The following is a 24,434-nucleotide window of genomic DNA, read 5'->3' on the forward strand; positions in this document are numbered from 1 at the left end:
TAACCCTTTCAAGGGAGGCGATATGTTTGAGAGAATGTCGCCTTAGCGCATGACTGGTGGCGCGCTGGGTTTCGGCGCTGGCGTGAGCGAATGAAGCGCCTCTCTCGCTCTCTCGACTCTCTTCCGCTCTGGCTACAGCCGCGAACGCATGGGCAAATATATTGTAATACGACCATTGGAAAAATACTGTAAAGGGCCTTGCCTTCCATATTAAAGATTACATTCCAATAAAAAGCGAGTCAACGTTATTCAAAACAAAGATAATATTTACTTACCGACAAATATCACTTTTTTCGCTGTACTTCCGGGTAATGTTGCATGCTTTAACGCCCATGCGTAAGAATACACAACTTCTTCAAGGGCGCGTGGATAGGGAGCTTGCGGGGCTAAACTGTAATCTATGCACAAGATTGATACGTCGAGCATCGTAGCCTACTTATGTAGGTACATTTGATGTGATTGCGATGACTGTGCGATGAATCCGCCCCCGTGAGTATGAATAATTAAACTATCGCATAGCTCATATAATTCTCCTCTTGCACTTCCGATCTTGATGGAGTGTCAAATATTATTAATTTTTTAGCTAATTATTTTAAATTTTTCTACTCTATAAATTCCATGAATTATACATCTACTAGTTATTTTTTAATTAATTATACTAGTAATTAAGAGTACATTCTTTTTTATTTCGTAACTCGTCACTTATGTATCATTGATCTTGAATCTATTTTACATTTTCCCTGTAAAACCAATTTCTCTAGCATGTGTTGTGGTTTGCTTAATCGCGGCTCATCGAATCGTATAGATGATACTGAAAATCATTGATCATTTGATGATGCAATATAGACATACGAATAAATTCACTTTCTCTATAATTATGTCGGTCATAAATCAAACTCAATATAAATATTATCTTTTTCTTCTCATTATTGTTAATGATCTCTCTTGATAATGATAGTCAAATCGTTCGTTCTATATAGCCATAACTTTTATTATATAGAGGTAAATTGTTAAATATTTCTATTTAAATATTTAGATGTATTCAAACAGATATTACGTATATATATTTTTGTATTATATATACATTGTGACGTGACGCCTCGGGAGCGCCGTCACAAGGGCTACGGCTCGACCGAGGGGGGCGAGGAAAACGCTTCGGGGGTTGTCTCTCGCACCTGAGAGGAGGCGACCTCGAAATATATTATATTTCCTTCCGCGCTACCGTACCGATACTATTAGAATCGCCCTTAAGGGAGGGGGGGCGCGAGACGACTGCCTGAGTGGAGGGTGACCTTATAGAATTGTGAAGCAGGACTCAAGAAATCCGGAGAGCAGACCACCATGGGAGAATACCGAGGAGGTCACCGATAAAGACGCCTCCAACTCCCAGGTCACGTATCGAGTTCCCGCCATTACCGCCATCTTAATTTCCGACCTCTGATACACCTTTTTTATAGATTCCACCGAGGATAATACGACAAAGGATACCGACCAGAATGGGTGGAGGGCCCCGCATACGGCTAAACGCAAAATCAGGAGGAACTGGAGTAAGACCCGGCCAGCCTGCCAGTTCCGACACCTGGAGCCATATCCGTCGTACACCGCTATATAACAGCAAGGATACCGAACGGTGACGACATCTAGTACTCCCGAAATCCACGGCGATGACGCGTGGAAAGACGGGCGATCGATGGGTGGATCCAAAACCCCTCGGCGGTTGAATATCGGCAGGATGCGCGGGAAATCGGCGCGGGACTCGAAGAACCGGGAGACTCTCTCGGAGAGAGACACTGTTCGGCGAGCGATCAAATCGTGAGGACGAGCCCGGAAGCATCCCGACCACGCTGAGGAATTCGCTATTAATATTGTAAGCCACCGCTCAGGTAGTTCATAGGAATAAGTCCCGGTGCAGGCTGGCGTCGAGTTATACGTTCGTTCAGGGAATACCGCTGCATCTCATTAACGAGATATCTTACAATTACCGATTTCGTTTGGGAGCATTATCGTTCCGAAATTATCGCTGCCGTGAGGCCAGCTTACACCGGGTATCGCGAGGGTGTCCCTCTCAGGGAAGTTGCCACCGACAGTCGTCGTTACTAACATTTGTATTATTGTCTCGTATCGTACCGTATCGTGCCGTGGGTTTAAACTCAATAAAGTAAGAATCATCGACGTTTATGCAGACTAAAATCACGGGACTTAAAGAGGGAATTTGCGTGAGTCGTTCTCTGCGAGTTAGCGTTACCGTATAGATAGCAACTCTGCGAGAGTCGTACCTTTCACGAAATTACCGTCTAGGATTCCGATAGAGTCTATGTACCGATTTTATTAGTATCTGATTTACGCGACCTTCGCGCCGGGAGCGAGGGACTCTCGAAACGCAAGTATCAATATCAAAGAAATTGTCGATCAAGTTTCCGTTTTTTTGTTATTCAAGGTGATTAGGACTTAAGAGTATCTTCGTATATTTGAAACAGTAAACGCTTATATCATTCGCGAAAATTAATACTTCCGTGTATTACTTCGTCACATTTTGGATCGCATTTAGATTACGTACCGGGTGTCGTTTCCCGGCCGAATTACCTATTGTATTACCGTTTAATTATCTAAGTGTCTGTAAAACCTCGTTGTCATATCTATTTAAGTATATTTGCTTGTAAATTATCCTTGTTCTATACCCTTCTTGTAATATTCATTTTTACTATGTTTTAAATATACAGTGTTAATTATTGTGAAAATTCGGTCTTAATTCTAATAACGTTCTCTCTCCGATATAGCTATTTCCCCCAGAACCGCACCCCTCTCCCATATACGGAGCTGCCGGACTCGTATCCCGTATCGATATTATAATATCGTTACTGTGGCGCGAGGAATCGCGCCTGGCGCCCAATAAGATCGATCTCGTTTTGGTGAGGATACCGAGATACCGCCGGATTACCGTTTACCGACTTTTCCGATTTGCTACCGATGTATAAACAATTGCACGCTATCCCCTCGGAATCGGCGTTTCCGAGATTGGCGACGGCGTCGCAACATATATACATATATAATATAAATAACTATAGTTAATTAAAATATAACAGTTTAATTATTATATTGTTATTTTAACAGGAATATTTGCAAAAATTAATGTGATAAAAATCTATATTATAGATTCTAGATATAATTATAGATATAATAAATTTATTATTTATTTCAAAATTTAATTCAGGCATTTCTCTCTTTATCTCTTCTTGTTACAGTCTACAAATACTGATATTCGTTTACACATATCTTTGTAATGAAATATTTGTTTTATGCATGTATCGCGTTTTATATAATATATTGTAATTTATAACTGTAATTTATATATTAAACTTATATAAAATTTAAATATTACATATTTTTAACAATATTGTTGACAGGTTCTTTATAAAATCTCTCGACGATCGGAAGCTGAACTTCAGATACTTTAGGAGTGTCGAAAAAAATGTGGAAAGTCCGAGATAACATACTAATCCAATTAGGCTTCATTTATCTTTTTATACTTAATGCATATACCGTCTATAGTTTATCAATAGCAACAGTGCGAAATGGCACGTTGATAGGTGCAACAATGCGTATAAGATTCGGAAGAGACATTCATGCATTCCTGGGAATTCCCTATGCTGCACCACCGATCGGAAATCTCAGATTTAGGGTAAGATTATTTTGTTTATTTTAGGCAATTAGATCTTAACAAAATGGGTAGAATAATTCTGAAATAGTCAATCAAAAAAAATTATAAACTTTCTAGTTCCCATTAATTTCTAATTAATTCTGCGAATCTTTTTTGAAAACGAATCGAGATATTAAACAGTGTGATAAAAATAGCTTTAAAGTAATTAAGATTTAAATTTAGGAATGTAAATCTATAATAAAGATTTTTTTATATCTTTACTTTTAAGCGAGCATTAATTAATTCTACCTGTTGATTAATTAATTCGTTAGAACTTTTATTTTGAATATATATATCAAAGAGTTATCCAATTGTTTATTGCAAATTAAAAACATGTTTGACACCTATCTCGCTCTAAAAAAATATTTTAAGCTAAATATATATAAATTGAGAATTAAGAAGGTTATAGGAGCTGTACGCGGTTCTCGGTGCGTTGATTCCAACGAAATTTTTAATTTTTCGTTGGAATTAAATACTTGTGCACGGGGCACGAATTTTTTTACTTGGTATACTGCCAAGATTTTTTCGGAATAATATCGACTCGAGATTTTTAATTCCGACGTTCCCCTCTGACCCCCCCCCCAAATGAAATATAAGCGAGAAAAAATATTGGTCCGAAAGTCGCTGAATATATATTTAGTACTTAAATAATCAACAATATTTATCATAATTGAAAAATAATTGCGAAAACTTGTACGAACTGACCTAGCTGCATTATGATTTATAATTTAAAAAATTATAAGATTAGAATGAGGCAGAATTAATTAGCTAAACTTGCTTGCTGTATCCTTAATGATTCCTAATGGATTTATCGCGCAATCCTTCAGAAAGCAGCGTCAGGGACTTTTGCACGGCAATCACGTGCCTTATGTAGCGCGATCACGTAATAATAATCCTAATAATAAAAGTATCGAGTTTTTTCTCCTCCGGATTTACGCGTCGTTAGTTATTTTTTTTCTTCGCAATTAGTACCGCCGCTGTTGCAATTAAATTTAGCAGTGGTTTCGCACTTTTTTAAATCAATCCTACGTATCGTATTATTACGTCTTCCTTTCGCGGAAAAAATTATGTTACAATCAGATGAATATATGATAAATTTTTCCGAGCACGAGTTCATTGTAAAAAAAGAGTCTCAATAATATATAGAATGTTTCGACACTTTTTTTTATCGTCTCTTTATATTCATGTGATGTTCTGTCGTTGTAAATACAGCACGTGCATCGTTTAGCTTTGCATACGTTATGGACTGTTGCTAACATTATTGCATCGATAGTTAAAATACATATTATATTATACATAATACATAAATTAGTAATTTTGCATGTGTTCCATATATGTGTATATAATTCTCTCTTATTATTAATATTAATATATTATAAAACTAATATACAGAAATGTAAAGATTCATATAAAAATTTTCTGAAAATATAATTATATTTATACAATACAGTATATGTAAGTTTTCTAAAAATATAAATATAAAGTTAAAATATAATATAAAATAATAATATAATATAAAAATATAATAATACGAGGCGCATTTTAAAAATAAGATCCGTTTTGAAATAAAAAAAAGATCTTGTTGCGAATCAAGCAAGACGAATGAAAGGAAAAATGTATGTGTGTATGTGTGTGTGAACAGGTGAGTGACTGATCCGTCGCGACAGCTGATTCATGTCCAGCGAGCGGCGTATCAATTAGAATTTGGCGCCACCGTCGGGCCGATTACCACTCTCAGGCCCGCACGCCAATCGCGATCGCTCGAGCCCGCGCCGATAGTTTCGCGCGCGCAAGGCGCGGCCCTTCAAGCCGCGCCGTTAGAACGCTCTCGGGCAACCGTCCGTAAGCAAACAAATAGGGAAACAAACAGATTTGCCCTCCGACTTTCCAGAAGGATCCCGTACCACGCTTTGCTCACCTTTCGAACGATGATCTCATGATGCGGAACTTTCTGGAAGGTCGAGGGTATAAATTGACGTTCCCCGAAACGCTCGCTCTCGTTTTTCGTCCGCCGCTTCTCGCGCTCGCGTCTCAGTCGCTCCGAAAGCAAAACCGAAATTCGTACGATATCTCTGTGACTAAAAGCATAGTTCGCCTAACTTCGGCCGTTGCTATTGTGGTTCTCAGTAGAGTCCAGTCTCTATACGATTGCGAAAGTGTATATTCAGAATATTCGATAAAGGAGAAATACAGACTACAGTTCGATAGGAAACAGGCGTTCGTTATTTCGTGGTACCAGCATACTCGCTATCACTTCCCGACTCACTCCACGTCGCGCACTATCACCATTCGCGAACTTTGAATTGAACAGATCTTAATAAGATATAATAAAGATATAAAAATAATTTATTATAGTCAAAAAACTTCTACAAGCTTACTTTATTTTTAAAGTTAAAACATACAAAATTAAAGTTCAAAGTATAAAATTATAAATATCAAAAGTTACAATTATAATTTGTTCAAAATAAAGTTACGAAATATGTTTATCTCTATTATAAAATAAATGAAAGTTAATTCAATAAAATTTTATAGAATAAAATACATAAAATGTTTTCATTAGTGCTATTTAACAAATGGCATAATTATTTAATGATGTAAGTCGCACTTTACACACATTAAATAGAAGATAGGAATTGAAAAGATAATTAAATGATAAATATATAAATAGGAGAAGCTAAAAATTAATATAAAAAGGTATTAATATTAAAGAAGATGTGCAAAGACACTTAATATTAAATTTATTGTGTTTGCGAAGCAAGTTAAATATGTTACCGCAAGCGTTTATATGATTTGAGTCGATTGGAAGATCGTTTGAAAGTGTTTTTAAGAGAAAATAAGAAAGTATATTCAAATCAGAATATTTCAAATATGTTTCTAAAACTATTCTATGCGGTTTACGCATAAACTTACGAATAAATACATGTTATTGCAATGTAAGAATTTATAAATAATTAAATAACCATATTAGCTCTTATTTATCAACAATAAATATTCTCCCTCGCCATTATTTTAAAACTTACTAATAACTAGATAGATTTTTTTATGATTTCTAATTGTCAAGTATATTTTATATTTTGTCGCAATATTTAAGTAATATTTAATTCTTTATACACATATTTTTCTTTAAACAAATAGAATTATAAAAAAAATTGATTAATTGAGATATTTTAAGATAGCTTGTGTCAATTGAAATAATTTTTATATTAATCTCTTTTTTCCTCTCTTACTGTTTTTTACATTTTATGTTTTTTCAAATAAAATGTAATATACAGAAGAGATTCATCTTGTATTTAATTAATAAATGTAAGAAAATTTAACGATCTCAAAATAATGAAGTAAATTACAACTGATTAATTATAATACGATTTTACTGATTAATTATAACTGATGAGATGTGAAAAACGAAAGATTGTCTTATCAAGTTTCTTGCAGGTGATAATAATGCAAGATGCAGGGCATCTTGTATATTTGAATAGAAGTGACAGGCATTGAAATTTTATCCTCAATATAAGCGAAGTATATATTGTGACGTGACGCCTTTTGAGCGCCGTCACAAGGGCGAAAGCTCGACCGGAGAGGGGGAAGAGCCGTCCTGGGGTTGCCCCTCACACCCTGAGAGGGAGCGACCTTAACGCGATAAAATTATATTTTATTTTATTTTTGTTTGTATTATACTTCCTGCGTTACCGTATTGACCGAACGTGATTTGAAATAATCGTGAAACGACTACCTGAGTGGAGGACCCCTCAGCAAAATGTGAAGCAAGACTCCGGAGATCAGAGGACGAAGCTACCGTAGGAAGGATACCGCAACGAAGGTCATGTATCGAGTTCCCGTCGCTACCACCATCCCGATATACCGTCTAAAATATAAATTGTTTTAGAGATCAGCTGGAAACCATAACGGACACCGAGAGACCTCCTCATGCTGCAGAATGAGTGGAGGGCCCCGTGTCAGTCCATAAACACCCGCGGGGAGAATTGGATGAAGGCCCGGCCAGCCTGCCAATTCAAACCCCGGGAATCACGAATTATGGAAAGATACCGCCACGATACCGGAAAGAGCGGGAGACGAGTCCCCGAAAATCATCGATATAACGCCGAGGGCGCTGGGGGATCGATGGGCGGATCCAGGCCACCCCACGGCGATCTAAAATCGACAGGATGCGTGGGAAATCGGCGCGGAACTTGAGGGACCTAAGGACTCTCTCTCGGAGAGTCACTTCTGTCCGGCGATTATGAGAGTGAGCAGCAACTCCGGGACGACAGCCGATACGCAACACTGCGAGATACTGTAAGCCGCCACTCGGGTAGCTCATGAGTAGTTATTGTTCCCGATTGAGCTAGTGTCGTGTATTACCGTGCCGTGGGTTAAATTCGGCTGAGTAAAATCGGCGGCTTTATACCGAATTACCGTTTCCGTTTTCAGAGCATAATCGCTCCAGATAATTGTTACCGCGATACTAGCTAGACCGGATTCCGCGAAAGTGTCCCTCTCGGGGAAGTTGCCGCCGACACACACACACAGTAGTCATAAATTAATATCCGTAACAATATATTGTATCGTACCACATCATACCGTATCGTTTCTTTGGTTGGAATTCTAAGATCGCGTGAAGGAGCATCGGAATTTGCGCGGGGTCGCTTTCTGCGAGTTAACGTTACCGTATTGAAATTGCGTTTTACTCTGCGAGAGTCGTACGTATACCGCGACATTACCGTGTATTCAATTTTTGTGAAGATTCCGTAAATACCGTATTATATAATAGCGTTATAAAAGTTTTCCGTGAGCCATTTGAGCCTTCTCAAATCTACCGTAATTACCGTTCGCCGAATATTCCGACATCCCGATATATCGATTGTGAAGACATTAGTCTCGCGCGCGTGAGGAATGCCGCGATCGCATTCCTGAGTTTTTGGATATCGCACTTATCTTCTCGCACCTATTGTTCGCTACCGTTGTTATTGTCACTTCGAATACGTTTGTATATCGCGATTATATTCTCTACCGAGCTTTGTTCCGATCGTATGTTAATCTTTTTGTAACTCCGTTATTATTAGCTTGATAATTGTAAATGTCCATTTAATGTAATATATGTTAAATATACTTGCTTGTTAAATATTGAAAGTGTATATCGAATGCTTCCCCCCCTCCTCTCCAGAATCTATTCATTGTGTTACTTAAGAATCGCGCCCCTCTGCCATAGACTGGGCTAGGCGCAGCCGGACCGCTATTCCGCTACTCTAAAATATTCTCGTTACCGTGGCGCGAGAAATCGCGCCTGGCGCCCAATTATTTCACGAACATACCGGGTTACCGAATTACCGAGCACCCCGGTTACCGAAGGTTCGTATATTTAACGAACGCTCCGGATACCGGAATTTCTATCGTTAACGAATAACTAATCATTACCGTTGAACTTTTGAGATTGCACGAACCCCCCTTCGCGATCGGCGTTCGCGAGGCGGGTAAAGACGTCGCAATATATACATCACGGAAATCATGCTAATTATATTTTGCTCGCATTAGATATTCTGCTGGTCGATTGCCTTCGTCATTTAACGACTTACGGAGATTGCTCCTTGCATTTTATTCATCGTTTATTTCGTAACATCACGCGTATTCAGTGATGCTAATATAATACCTGATATAAGGATATAAGAGAAAAAAAGAGAAAAAAGGAGAGAGAAAGAGAGAGGGGAAGAGAGAAAAATTATCTGATATTAATTTTGAATTCTAGAAGCTTGGAAATTTATCATCAATTAGATATAAAGTAAACCGTAACAATAGCGGAAATGAAACTAAAATATGTTGACGTATCAAATTTAATTATTATTTTATTATATAACAAATTCTTTTTAACATTTGTCATATGTAATTATATAAAATGTTAATTTAAAATTTTTAGCAATGTATAATATATATTTCTTAATTTTCTCTACTCGAATTTGTATAATGTATTTCTCATTTACTAATATAATGAAAAGTAAATATATAAAAATATAAATATAAATAAATATAAATAAAATGAGAATTTAAAGTATTTATTTTATTCTTAATGTATGTTTTAATACGTCATCGTTCTATATTTTATTTACTATTATGTTTATAAAGAAATGTATGTGCTTATTGATTCTTTCTAATTAAATCTTGCAGTTAAATTTTTTATAGGAAACTCTTAATAAATAAAAGTCTAAATGTCTTTAGCTGTCGATTATTTTTTTTCTCAATTATGTAATATGAGATAATCACAAACACATTGCATAATTCTTCGTACGTAATATCATCGATCTATTCTGAAAATGAAAAAAGATGTTATTATGCAAATATAAACACGAGTAAAGTCATTCACCAACACACTCTGTGGTTTGTTTTTGCAAATTTTGTATTGAAAAATTTTACATTTTTCAATAAAGACATTATACTTAATTGTAATTAATATCACAAATAATATCAGGTTAATATTTGAATCATGAATTGAGATTCGAGATCAAATCTTGAGTTTTATGTCAAGAATGGTATTAAATATAACAATTAATATTTTAAAATATTTAACATAAAGATCTTTAATGTTACACATAATGTTACACATTTTTGCAAATTTTTTCTATTTCGATAAATCAAAATGGCTAAATTAAAAATAATTTTAACTTAATTTTGTAAAAAGCCAATACAAGTATGACAAACGAGTTTCCTTAATCATAAACATCGTCATAATTTTGCTCATCAGGAATAATTTACTCATACGTATAAGTCGCTTACAAGAATAAGCACGCGCATAAATTACCTACGCTTCGAATAATAACATAAAATATACATGTACATTAATCAGCATTACAAATGGCTGACGCATCAATGCGAAATTTGTTGTCTCTACACTTGAACATTTACATATTAAATATAAGGTTCATTTTTCAGAACATTTTTGCGTAAAAAACGGAAGAGCAAAACACAATTGGAAATCTCATTAAACTATATTATAAAACTACAGTATTATAAAATATTTAATATTATAATAAATATAAATATCATATCAAATAAGACTCGTTAAATAATAAATATTATATAATAATAAATATAAATGCCCGTATTAAATTTATTTTCGATATTCAATTCTGCAATATAAGTAAAACATCTATATTTGTAGAAAATTTATACACTATAATTTTTAGATTTTATATACAATTCCCGTGATGTTTATAATATTTATTTTGTACAAATGTGTAATATATATTTATTATATATTCGTACAATTTTAGGAATAAAATTTTAATAATATTAAAACATAATCGAAATTATTTTTATTACTTAATTTTTTCTATTACTAAATTTTTGCCTACTCTCGCTAAATTCGGCTCTCTTATTAATAATATTTTTGTCTCCACTTCTAAAAACATTGACTAATTCTAAAGAAACCAAACAATTTAATTGAACGTTCTGAAACAACAATTTCATATTGTGTCTCAAGACAGTTTCATAAAAAGGACTAGTAAAAGTCAGGCACTGATATTAGGAGCAATAAAATTCTTTTTAAATTTCTCTATACCTATTGTTTAACTTTCTGGTCCTTTCTTTGGATCATCGAAGAGTGGAAACGTTCAAAATAAGTATAGAAGATTTTAAAAAGAATTTTATTGCACCTAATATCTGTCCTTGACTCTTACTAGCTTCTTTCATATCTTAGTATCCAAGACAATTTATTGATCTCAAGACAAGATAAATTTCTTTATTTCACCAAAGTGTCGTGTCCTTGAAACGCTTAATTTGTCCAGCATCGTCGAGCCTTCGCAAGATCAATTTCCATGCATGGATGAATCAAAATCATCGCAATTTAATTTTTTTGAAGCCGCCTCAACCCGCGGCCGCCTGGAACGGAGTACGAGCAGCTGTGGAAAACGCGGAAATTTGTACGCAACGGAATAGCTACACATATCAGGAAGAGATCATCGGCGGCGAGGACTGTCTTTACCTGAACGGCTATACGCAGCGCGCTTCCGAAACGCCGTCATCCACCGCCCATCGATATCCGGTCATGATCTGGTTTCACGGTGGCGGATGGCTCACCGGGGCTGGTCATTCCGAATTTTACGGGCCCAAATTTCTGCTGGATCACGATTTTGTCCTCGTCAGCCTCAATTTTCGGTGAAGTTCGATCTTGATTATTCTTTAATCTTGAAGGGGTCGCTATTAAATGACATTATTGATTGCATGATTGACATCTGTCATCTATTTTCAGACGAATTAAAATATAAAGACATATAGGGGTCATTCTTAGATTACGTTAGGTTTTTGGGAGAAGGAAGTTGAAGTAGTTCTTACGTAAGATTTTTTAAAATGTTCCTCTGATAAGATAAAATCTAATCAAAATTTTTCTTGTCAAAATAATCATAAAAGTTTTCATTTTCGTTTATTTTTATCAACTAATTATTTTATAAAAATAATGAAAATGTAACTTTATATTTTGAAAAAGAGACTTACACTTTAGTACAATAAGTGTATTCAAATTTTATACCACGTGGATGACTAATGTCACTCTAAGATTAATTGTGTAATTTAATTTTTTACACGCAGAGATGTGTAATTTCTTATATTAAAGTTATGTAAAAATATTATATGCACAATGAATGATGTTTGTTTTTACGCAATTATTGGGGAGGAGGAGTAAGAAAGTTATTACAATTTCTTTTATATACGAGGCGCATTTTTAAAGTAAGGTCCGTTTTGAAATAAAAAAAAGATCTTAACATATAAAAATAATTTATTTTAGCCAAAAAACTTCTACAAGCTTACTTTATTTTTCCACATAATCATCATTGACTTCCACCTATTTTTGATATAATTTCAACAGCTTCATAATTCCATTTTCTTAAAAGTCTGCCGCCTGTGTCTTGAACCACTTAGTAACGGCGTTTATGATGATTATGTGGAAAAATAAAGTAAGCTTGTAGAAGTTTTTTGGCTATAATAAATTATTTTTTATAGTTTTATATTGTTAAGATCTTTTTTTTATTTCAAAACGGTCCTTACTTAAAAAATGCGCCTCGTAATTCAAAGAGAAATCGATTTTTAAATAACAGATGTGTTATGCGTAATAACACGTCGATTTTTTGCATTAGACTTGGACCGCTGGGCTTCTTGAGTACGGAGGACCTGGAATGTCTGGGCAATCTTGGATTGAAAGATCAGCAGCAAGCCATGCGATAGGTGCAGGAGAATATCGTTTCTTTTGGCGGTGATCCGAACAGAGTGACTCTCTTTGGCGAAAGTGCGGGAGGCGCAAGTGTTCATTACCATATGGTGAACCCTCTTTCAGAAGGTAAGGTCTTTGGCAAGATTTTCATAATAAATCACATTAATATGTATATATATTTGCATCTATATGTGTGAAACACTTTTATTCTCTCCGGCCTTTGTGTAGTTTTTAATTCCTTATAATTTATCTCTTTAAAATATTTAAATGACATTTATCTTTAAATTCATTATATTCTTTCTTTAATTATATAAATAATTGATATCAATTATATATAAAATATTATATTATATAAAATATAAAAAATATTTATCTTTTAATACATTATATTTTTTCTTGAATTATAATAATGCATATAGTTTAAAATATAAATTAAATATTAATATAAAAATATAAAACGCAAAGGAGATTTATTGGTACCGATCGTCTTTTCTAGGTAGGTAAATGAATTTTTTAACATATTTATCTCTGATAATAACGAATCATTGTAGATGATGTCATGTATAATATTTTCAACAATAATAATATTTTATTAAGAGAGTTTATATAATATAATTAAAAAATATTATATAAATAAAACATGAATATGACAGTTATCGTAATGTAAAAATTAAACGGGACAATTTAATATATGTAAAACGAAATATTATAATTAAAAAATACAATTTTTTTTAAATTACAATTATAGATTATTTAAAAATAAACAATTTATTTTACTATACTTCTAATTTACTGGAGTTTTTCTTTCGTTAATATTAAATGAATGAATGTTGAAACGATCTCAATCATGTTTCTTAAATCTCGAAGTAAAAGGAAGAAGTATAAATAATTTCAATTATCGAATAATTTAATACAATTTATTTCTTACTAATTAATTTCTCTGTCGATTTATAGGCTTCGTATATTTTTCACATAAATATAGGTGTCTTAGAGTGTGCAAATGTAACATTTAATTAGATGCAAAGTATGTATATATATGATCTAAGAACTTGAATTAACTGCTGGAATTTGACCTGAATATTTAATACTTTGACTGCTTGTTAAATGTTTTCTCGTGCGGCCTTTTTACGCATTTCTTTATTCTTTATTTCGACAGGTATCTGAAGGCATTCGTTAAGGTGCCAATCATGTGTGCATAGCGTTGCTACGTGTTGCATGAAATTTATGAATTTTTATTCCCTTCTCTCTCTGGCTCTTTATCTTTTATACCTAAGTCTAATAAAATATATATATTTTTTTTTATTTATTTATTTAATATAAAATTTTTTTTATTTCTTTAAAATAGAACATCCTGTATATGAATCACATTTATTATTTGTAATATAATCTTATTTAAATTATTAATAATTATTCTAATGTAATCTCTGATTTAAATTGTTAATTACTATTTTGATGTAATCTTTATGTAAAAAATCGAGCACATAAATCAAGTCCAGTTTGTAGTGTGTGTGAAGTTGGCGTCTCATTTTGTGGAAACTCATAAATAAATAAGAGTTCTAGCTTTATTTACAATAGTTCTAGAGTTCCTGATAGTTTAAACAAATAGTTCTGGCCATTAAAGCAAAAAAATTGATTCGGACAAACTGAGACGTCAAGTTCACGCAGCGTCTCACCACTTTGTCCTACGGCGTTTTCCTTATCAGTAATTATCAGAAATGAAAAGATCTTTAGTTCTACACGAGTTCTAAGAAGAGTTCTACCTTTTAAAAGCAATAAACACTAATTAAACAAAAATAAAGACAACCGGATACCAATAGCTATAGATGTCGAAGTGAGATGCCAGTCGATTTTCGAGAGTTCTGCTTATTCTAAAGCAGTTCTCGTATAGTTTCTGACATGTACAATACATTTCTAAAGAGTTCTGATAATTAAAACAATTAAAAAGTTTGTTAAACAATCATTTTGCCCGAAAATGCATATTTTCGAGTCTAAAGATGAGACGCCAGTCGATTTTCAAGAGTTCTGCTTATTCTAAAGCAGTTCTCATATAGTTCTGGGCATGTATATTGCCTTTCCAAAGAGTTCTGATAATTAAAACAAGTAGACATTTTTTGAAACAGTTATTTTGCCCGAAAAATGCATATTTTCGAGTCTAAAGGTGAGACGCCAGTCGATTTTCAATAGTTCTTCTTCATTTAAAGCAGTTCTCATATAGTTCTGGGCATGTACATTACATTTCTAAAGAGTTCTGATAAATAAATCACTTAGAACTTTTTTAAACTAATTATTTTGATCGAAAAATGCATTTTTTCCACTTTAAAGGTGAGACGCCAGTTGATTTTCAAGAGTTCTGCTTCGTTTAAAGCAGTTCTCATATAGTTCTGGGCATGTACATTACATTTCTAAAGAGTTCTGATAATTTAAACACATAGAAATTTTTCAACTAATTATTCTACTCGAAAAATGCATTTTTTCGACTTTAAAGGTGAGACGCCAGTCAATTTTCAAGAGTTCAGCTTCATTTAAAGCAGTTCTCATATAGTTCTGGGCATGTACATTACATTTCCAAAGAGTTCTGATAAATAAATCACTTAGAACTTTTTTAAACTAATTATTTTGATCGAAAAATGCATTTTTTCGACTTTAAAGGTGAGACGCCAGTCGATTTTTAATAGTTCTGCTTCATTTAAAGCAGTTCTCATATAGTTCTGGGCATGTACATTCGCTGCGTGAACTTGGCGTCTCAGTTTGTCCGAATCGATTTTTTTGCTTTAATGGCCGGAACTATTTGTTTAAACTATCAGGAACTCTAGAACTATTGTAAATAAAGCCAGAACTCTTATTTATTTATGAGTTTCCACAAAATGAGACGCCAACTTCACACACACCAGTTTGTAATATTAATATTTTGTATGCGCGTGAACTATTTACTTTTACTATTTAACTTAAAATGTCATCTAAACACATTCATGCACAGCTGTTAAAAGCGTAACAGTGAGAGACAAGCTCTATATCTCTGCGCGTGCATCAGTTTCAGAAAAATTATATATGTATGCTTACGTACTGACATTGATATGGTTGCATGATCCGTGAACAGTCACGCGAAGTCATTTTATCCCACTTTGGAATAGGCGTGTCCCGATGCAAAATTAAAATAAACTCGAAAAAAATTATGATGATAGATCACGTTTTCATCAATCTGCATATATATATACCGGGTGTCCCATTTTAAAGGACCCACTCAAATATCTCAGAAACACTGCGTTAAATCAAAAAATGTTTCCTACAAAAGTTGTAGGGTTTCGAGGGGGACATAACATAGTAATATTCATGGCGGCGTCTCCAAGGTCAAGTGAAGGTGAGAATAAATTTTTTAAATGGAAACCCATATTTTTATTATAACATCTTTTTCTACTAATTAATTTGAACAACTTTTATCTGAAGCATTTTTTTATTTTCTTCAAAATTCATCTTCTCACCTTCAAATTCTCACCTTCACTTGACCTTGGAGATGCTGCCCAAGGTCAAATGAATATTACTATGTTATGTTCCCCTCGAAACCTTACAACTTTTGTAGAAAACATTTTTCGATTTAACGCAGTGTTTCTGACAATGAGATATTTGAGTGGGTCCTTTAAAATGAGACACCTGGTATATATATTCATGAAATTTGTTAAAATATTTATTTATTTATTATGACCGATATTATTTGTTTGTTGATACTTTATTTATTTGAATAGGCGCCGTAGGAATTTTTCTGACAAGATAATTTTTATTTATGAGTAATATGTGTTTTAAATAATCTAATTCAGTTACGAAACTGTGTGAATAAATATGTTCACAAAGTTCTGGCGATGCGAGAAAAACCAGTTTAACGAGACGTGCATGTTTTTCTGTATATGTAATTGACATTTTTATTCACGCTCGTGCATCGCGCATCTCTATCGATTAAAATTTAAAAAAAAAAAAACAGGAAACAAGAGACTGATTAACTAAAGAATCGTCATCGCTAATTATGATATCGATAATAGAAATCTTCCCTATTTCTTGAATACGATATTCTGCATATTTTATCAATCATTCAAATGTTGCGCTATTAACGAACAGATGATTAATTCTGAGAAAAATAACATATGTTTTAGAAATCTGCATAAAAATGAATTTATTTTGTGTAGAAATAATTTTATTAAATATAAAAATAAAAACAAATTTGTATTTCTACATTGAACGATTAATATTGTAATCAAAAAACGTGTATTTTAGATTTTCGGTTTTCAGTAAAGGCTAAACTGATCGAATTTTTAATAAACGCGCAATACATTATAGACCGTGAATTGAAAATCACACAAATCGCTCGATTCTTTTAATCTTGACTTAACTTTATTTTTAATACTTTATTAGTTAATACTTATTTAATATTTATTATTTAATTTTAATATTTTAATGTTTTAATATTTTATTATTTAATATTTAATTATTTCAATATTTTTTCCTTTATTTTGATATTATTTTGATATTTAATTATAGAGTTTGTTTATCACTCTATTTAGCACTGTTGTTAATTAGTTTTCTTATGTCATACTTCTTTATTACCATTCAACAAAGCCTTATTTATCTTCCTATCAAACATATGTTTTTATTCCAACTGGTTTTTCTATAATTTAAATTAATTAATTATCCCTTGTTTTATCTCAGCATTATGGTTATTGTCCAATGATACCCTTTAAACCAGTGATCGAACCCAGACACGCAGGTGTTTTTATGGCGGAAGATCCATTAATTTCCGTGCGACAAGGCCGTATAGCTGATAAACCTTGGATGACAGGAATTACATCAGAAGAAGGAACCCTTAAGGTAACAGATAAGGGACTACTAACTTTCTACATAGATCTCCAGCTCAAAAACCGAGAGATTTACATGATATTATCATTTTAGAATTACAATTATCGGAAAACTGCGCAGGATAATTTTTCTTAGAAACATTTATAAAATTTTGAAGATAATTTTTAGAATAAGATCGGAAAACTACTTCTTCCTGTAACTTATTTCAACAAAGCTTGCATCAAATCTTATAAAAGTATTTGTTTTAGAAACAAAATCTAGATAACATGTAAATACAGTTTTAACATCACACTTTTAACCGTGTTGCAAATTATTACATATTAATAAATTATTGGATAATTCTTCGACACAAGCATTATTAAAATTTCGATTAATCTTATTTTATGATAACGTAATATAAAATTTCTTATATAAAATTTTTTTTAAGTTGAACAAACAATTTATGCATAAGATGCTCCTCAGGTATTTACGGACGAGATCAGGGTGAACATGTGAAGAAATTGAATAGTGATTTCCACAATGTTGCACCTCTCAGCTTATACTACGAAGAGCGATACCGTCTTCGAGATACACAATTTCGAGATGAAATAAGCACTAGTATTCGCGAATTCTACTTCGGCAATGAAGACATCGATGAATCCGATGAAGCTAGATTCAAAGTCATCGATGTAATTTAGTTTCTACTAATTACTATTTAATTACTATATAATTACTAATAGAGTATCTATACATAGGAAATTCGTCTAAGATAATTATGGAAAACAATCTTCTCTCGGAAAGAATGACATTTTGGAATCAGCTAACACATCGGATGAAGTTACATAGATGCAGATTTAAAAAATTTTAAGGACGAGTTGTAATTCACAGTTGTAATTAACATTTTTATAAATTGTTGTACGAAGATCTTTCAGTGATTGCAAGAACTTCAAAATGTTGAGATCTCTTAAGAATTTTTAAGAATTGATTTTCAAAATTTATTTTATAAGAATATATTTTTAATCTTAATTGAAACTTTATAAACAATTTTAATTATGGGTTATTATAAAATTTTGTATTAAAATTATTTTAATAAAGATATTAAATCTAATGTATATGTTCTCAAGTTGCATTTTCTTTATATTTTTTCTACAAGGCTTAGGTTATTCTTTTTTTTCTTCTTTAAGTCTAAGTCTCTCTTCATAAACATCAATGCATTTTATGAAATCATTTGGTATCAATGCACATTTTCTTAATTTCTTATTCATAGATATTGTCGTAAAATTAAGAGTCATAATTTTTATAATCTTCCTATTAACAAAAATTAAAAGATAAATATATATCTTGTGATTATTAATTTTCTCAAATAGTAATAACATAATCTGTGCACAATTTTTCTATGTTATTTCAACGTGAACAGTTATATTCCATTTTTTAAAGAGTATATGATATTTTTCTTAAATTTTCTGAATAATCTAAACAATAAAATATAATTATTATAAATTCCCATATTTATAATTATATATATGTAATTATAAAAATATATATAATTATTTATAGAGCATCATAAATGTTACAAAATTTCTAAAAAATATGTGTCTGTTAAAGAGTCTTGTGTATTACTATTAACTGCAAAGTATTATATTAATCTGTAATATATAAGACAAAAAAATCAAAAAGGATTTTAGGCCGGAATAAATAGAGCAATACATGGTTCTAATTTTTCATCAATACTTCGTGCAGCATCGGCATGAGGAAATATTGAACATCAGTTCTAGTTTTATATTTTCTTTTAAAAACTGAGATATACGAAGTAAAATGCTCTCTCCGTCAAGACCACAAGGACATTGTTTCATTTCTTTTCTTCTACACAACTTCTACCTACAGTCAACCAAAAAGTATATCTTGTTCTCTATTGTCCTTCCTTGTCCCTACATAATATTATCTTCAAATATGCAATGCATGATTCATCGGACAGCAATCGCTCGAAGGCAAAAATCATACCTACGTAGGTACAAAAAAATGCAAGCATATTTTTATCATGATTTTTCGTACGTTAGGCTTTCTCGATATACATTGGAAACATCGTGAATGGAAAATATCGACTCGTTCGAGCAAGAATAGAGCTATTTAACAGATAAACTATATTTTGCCGATAAACATATTGGTTTGCTTTCTTTATTTATAATAAAAAAAAAGAAAGCATTAAAATATATTCCTAAGGCAGTCGTCTTGCGACAGTACAATTCAAAATTTTATAAGTAAATGTTAAAACATCTGATTATTTATGGTTATACAAGTGAAACCTTTAAGTATTTCTGACCTTCACACACAAAACAATGAGCTGCGGCGCATCCTTTTCAATCGCTCTTTCACGTCGAATAACCGTGAAAGTAAACATCTTTTTATTATTGCATTTCTAAAACTAAACGGTTAATAATTTCAGTTTTTTTATTAATATTTCTAGAGTGTAACATATTCCTAAAGTGTAATTTATTTCTTCCATATATCTGTCTTATATTATTTTCTTGTTGTTCCTATTAATTATTAAAAGCTAAAACATGAGATTTTCTTACTTTTTGTGTATGTAATATCTGAAAAAAATGCAATTTTTGAGCGATTATCTCGCGTTTGGAACGGTCAAGTATTTTTAAATTGTACAAACGTGTAGATATCATATTTATTAATAAATAGCTAAATTTTCAAATTTTTCTTATTAATTGCGATTCACAAGAAAACTACCTTAAATGTGCGGCTCTTGTGTGACTCATCGTGACAATAGTAATTACTCGATGTCAGAAATCGTACATGAGTATAAACAGAAAAAGTAAAGCAGAAATACTTTTACCATGATAATTCGCATCGAGATACATTAGATTTTTCGATACACATTAGTCATATCATAAATATATAAAATATATAATACAGATACATTAGGATTTTCGAGACACATTATTTAGAATGTTTTAACAAGTTATTTCGATCTCTCTCATTATAATTATCATCATTGTTACAAATTCGTTATTATTGAATTATGAAAGAAATTTCTTCGTAAAAAAATAAATAAAAAAATAAATAAATTGCTTATTCAAGTAGTGCAGTTTTTTCATTCTTATTCTCAAAATTATTATCAAATTGTAAAACGTAAATGATTACTATTCTTTTTTCATATATTTTTTAATAAAATAATATTTCTTAAGTAAAAAGAGAAAAACAGAAAAAAATTAAAAAAACATTATATAAATTTAATTTTAACAACACAATCAAATATGTATAAAATTCTTATTTATTAAAAATAATTAAAGTCGAGCGATTCTATAACTTTATAAAGATTATGTCAAACGATTAAAAAGACTAATTTTAAAAAAATGCGATTTTATTCAAAATTTCTAACGTATGCAAATATAACATAAAAAAAAAGATTTATCAATTTATCGAATTTATATAACAAATTTTTTATTAATTAAAACAATTTTTATTTTGATTATTTATTTGTAATTTATGAGCACAGTGCTTTTCTTAAAAAGCCGCTTGGCTCAACACATCTTACTTGAAAATTTCTGCTTGTGACCTCTCTTATTGCATTTTTTGATATTTTTGCCTGTTAGAAATATACGCTCGTAAAAATTTTCTTTGAAAATCTTTACTTTCTCCATTCATTTATCACTTTATGTATACAATGAATACACAAAAGCTGAAAATGAAAGAAAACCTGTTATAGACGGCAATAATCTTAGACCTGTGTCCTGCAGATGGTCCATATTTGTACGATTCTTTGCCTATGTCTACGAAATTTTACTTAACGCGATTCATTCTTGATATTATAAGCATTTAAGAAGATTTAAGAAAAGTAAAATCAATTTTTCAAAATTTTTAAATATTTCCTTATGCGATCTGCTATATTCCTGTGATATTCAGCAATTAGTCGGCATCAAAAATCAAATATTAACTAAGTAAATAGAAAAATGATATGTAGAAATTATTGTACAACCCCATAGAGATTTGTTTGAATACAACATTAGATTCCCTATATCGACTATTTCAATTTTTTAATTACATATTTGTGTAATAATTATAATATTTGTTTATATATATAATATGTGACGGCAGACCCTTGTCACATGTTTTAACCGTTTCAGCTTTTCACGCGTTAAACTCGAGGCCTTTCGGCTCGATCTGTTGCGCTCGGCCCAGCTGGGAATGCCCGAGGCAGTCTATTGTCTGACTCATTTGGCGCTCAGATGGAACCACTTGGAAGGACTAAAACGCCAACTTTCGAAAAAAATGTCTTCTTTTTATACATAAAACGTACTCAGCTCTCGACTTATAGCTAAATCACCAAATCCTCGGATCTAGCGATAAGTGTCTTTATTAATAAATGGTTGTATCTACTTTACGCAGTATAATCTTTGATGTATCAACCTGCCTCACGCACAACCTTATATAGACATGTACAATATGTTATATAAATATGTTAAAAAAAAAAAAAATTAACACTACTGATTTTGACATACATATATCACCAATGGCATGAATAATGTTAAAAAAATTTTAGCCGTCGTCTGTACTTTATTAAAATATTTTCGCGTTTAATATATCTATTTATATACGACTAAAAATTCATTTTTACATATATGAAATTTGATTTTGGAAGATAATATAAAATAATTAACATCAAGCTATGTGCGTATTCGTAAATTATTATTAAAGATTGTCGAAATAAGACATTTGCAAAAATGTATACGTTTAATTGCGTAGCTGGAGCCTATCAAAATTTCGTATTTTACTTCAATAAGGTCATTTTATGCTACTGAAAATTTGCTGAAAATAAAACTTTTGTTTAAACTATATACATATATTGTATTTACCAAAACTATATATAATAAAATCTTAATTTTTCCTTCATTTCGAGTCAATTATAAATTAATAGTACATAATTAACTTACTTACATACTTGATTAATTCAATTGATTTTATATCCGTTCTTGAAAAGCTAATTTTTAACAAGCTTTTTCAAATTTGTAAAAATATTTTTATAATTCTTTTTACAAAATTTTACAAATATAATATTTTTTTTAGGGATTTCACACACATACATATATTTTCTATAAGTTAGTGCATGTGTCGAACATACACCATAGCTATCTCCCACTTTGTTGTTTCCCCACTGTTCGCTAGTTTCCCCGCTGTTCACTGTTTGTACCTGAGTGGAAGGAAGTAGAGTAACTCTGCCATAGCCTGTCCCAAGCCAGGTTAAGAAAGGAGGAGGGTTGGGCGTGGGGCTAACAACCCCACCCAGTAAAAAGACAACATGTTAAGAAAGCTAAACAAAGCCTCGGAACACGGACGGACTTACGAAGACAAACGCGGACAAGGAATGAGGAGGATCTGGCGAGATTGCGGGAAGAGTGGCGACGAATAGTACGCCAGGCCGAGGCCCTTCAAGGACTGTAGAGCCAATGGAAGAAGAAGAACAAGGAGGGAAGAGTATATAAAAAGGTCAAAATTTCTCGGGCCTTTACTTCTATAACTATAACGCATAACGTATCCTAGCTACATCATAGCATTCTATCGTGCAAAGTGTATTGTTACCGTGTGTTATCAGAAATTTCCGTAATATCTATTATTATATTCTCTTACAATAAGTGAACTTCGTTCGGTGAACAAAAAATCAAAAAGAACATAATAAAATATTGTAGTAGTGTGTTTCGTGTGTTCTTTTTTTTTGAGTGTTAGTTATTTCCATTCATAAAAAGATATGGAATTCAATCCGGAGCTGGCCATAAAAGAACATATGCTGAGATATGCTGAAGAGCTAATGAGAATAGTATCACAAAAAAAACTATTCTCTGTTCCAACAAAATGTATGGAAGTGAATTGTGCTTTTGGAAATATCACCAAAAATTATTTATTGCCAAAGCTTGAGAGTAAATCGACAATAATAGGTAAGAATATAAAGAATAAATTATATAAAATTGTGTGTATAACAATAAATTTTAAGACAAAATTATTTTTTAATTCTCAAATATTGCGTATTACTTTAAGGTACCGATAGTTCAGAGAAAATGATACAATATGCGAGAAAAACATATAAAAGCAGCAAAGAAATTGATTTTGAAGTATTTAACATTCAAACTAAGAATCTACCCAAGAAATATATAGATCAATTCGATCACATTTTCTCTTTTCCGACGATACTTTCTCGCAATGATATTCTGTAAGTATAAATTAAATTTTATTATATAAAGAAAAAAAGTTTTACAAAAGTTGTTTTAAATAAATAATATTTTTATAGAACCTTTTAAAAATTTTCACGAAATTGCTTTTTTTTTATTTTTATGTTGATATTTATGCAAAATATTATATATAATGATAAAAAGTACAACATATTGAAACAATAAGCTCTATGTTAATTGATTTTGGTGCAACATTAACATAAGATTAGTATTAAATAAATTTGTTTAGTCCAAAAGTATTATAACACATACATAACTGTTAGAAATTAATTATATATATATATATTTTTTTTTTATTTAATAGACAAGAATTTCGCAATATTTATAATATGCTGAAACCTGGAGGATACTTCTATGCAATGATGGTTATAAAACATGATGCGTTTAAACTTTATGAAATATTACAGTCGCACCCATCTTATGGCAAATACTTTAAGGTACATATACATTTGTTAATATTTTAGATATTATTTTCTAATTGTAAGTCTCCTGT

The 24,434-nt window shown here is 31.7% G+C and overlaps 1 pseudogene across 1 annotated transcript; it reads left to right on the plus strand.

Moving 5' to 3' along the window:
- Window positions 1–3,573: 3,573 nt before the first annotated feature.
- On the plus strand, window positions 3,574–18,391 carry LOC145934785 (juvenile hormone esterase-like; annotated as a pseudogene). The gene is made up of 5 exons (XR_014425108.1): window positions 3,574–3,679; window positions 11,544–11,839; window positions 12,814–13,013; window positions 17,583–17,741; window positions 18,192–18,391. The product of XR_014425108.1 is annotated as a juvenile hormone esterase-like (transcript).
- The last annotated feature ends 6,043 nt before the right edge of the window (window positions 18,392–24,434 follow it).

This window comes from Prenolepis imparis, unplaced genomic scaffold (genome assembly GCF_030444845.1).
Source record: "Prenolepis imparis isolate NDT839.2.m4 unplaced genomic scaffold, iyPreImpa1.0 SCAF_4, whole genome shotgun sequence".
Classification (NCBI taxonomy): Eukaryota; Metazoa; Arthropoda; class Insecta; order Hymenoptera; family Formicidae; genus Prenolepis; species Prenolepis imparis.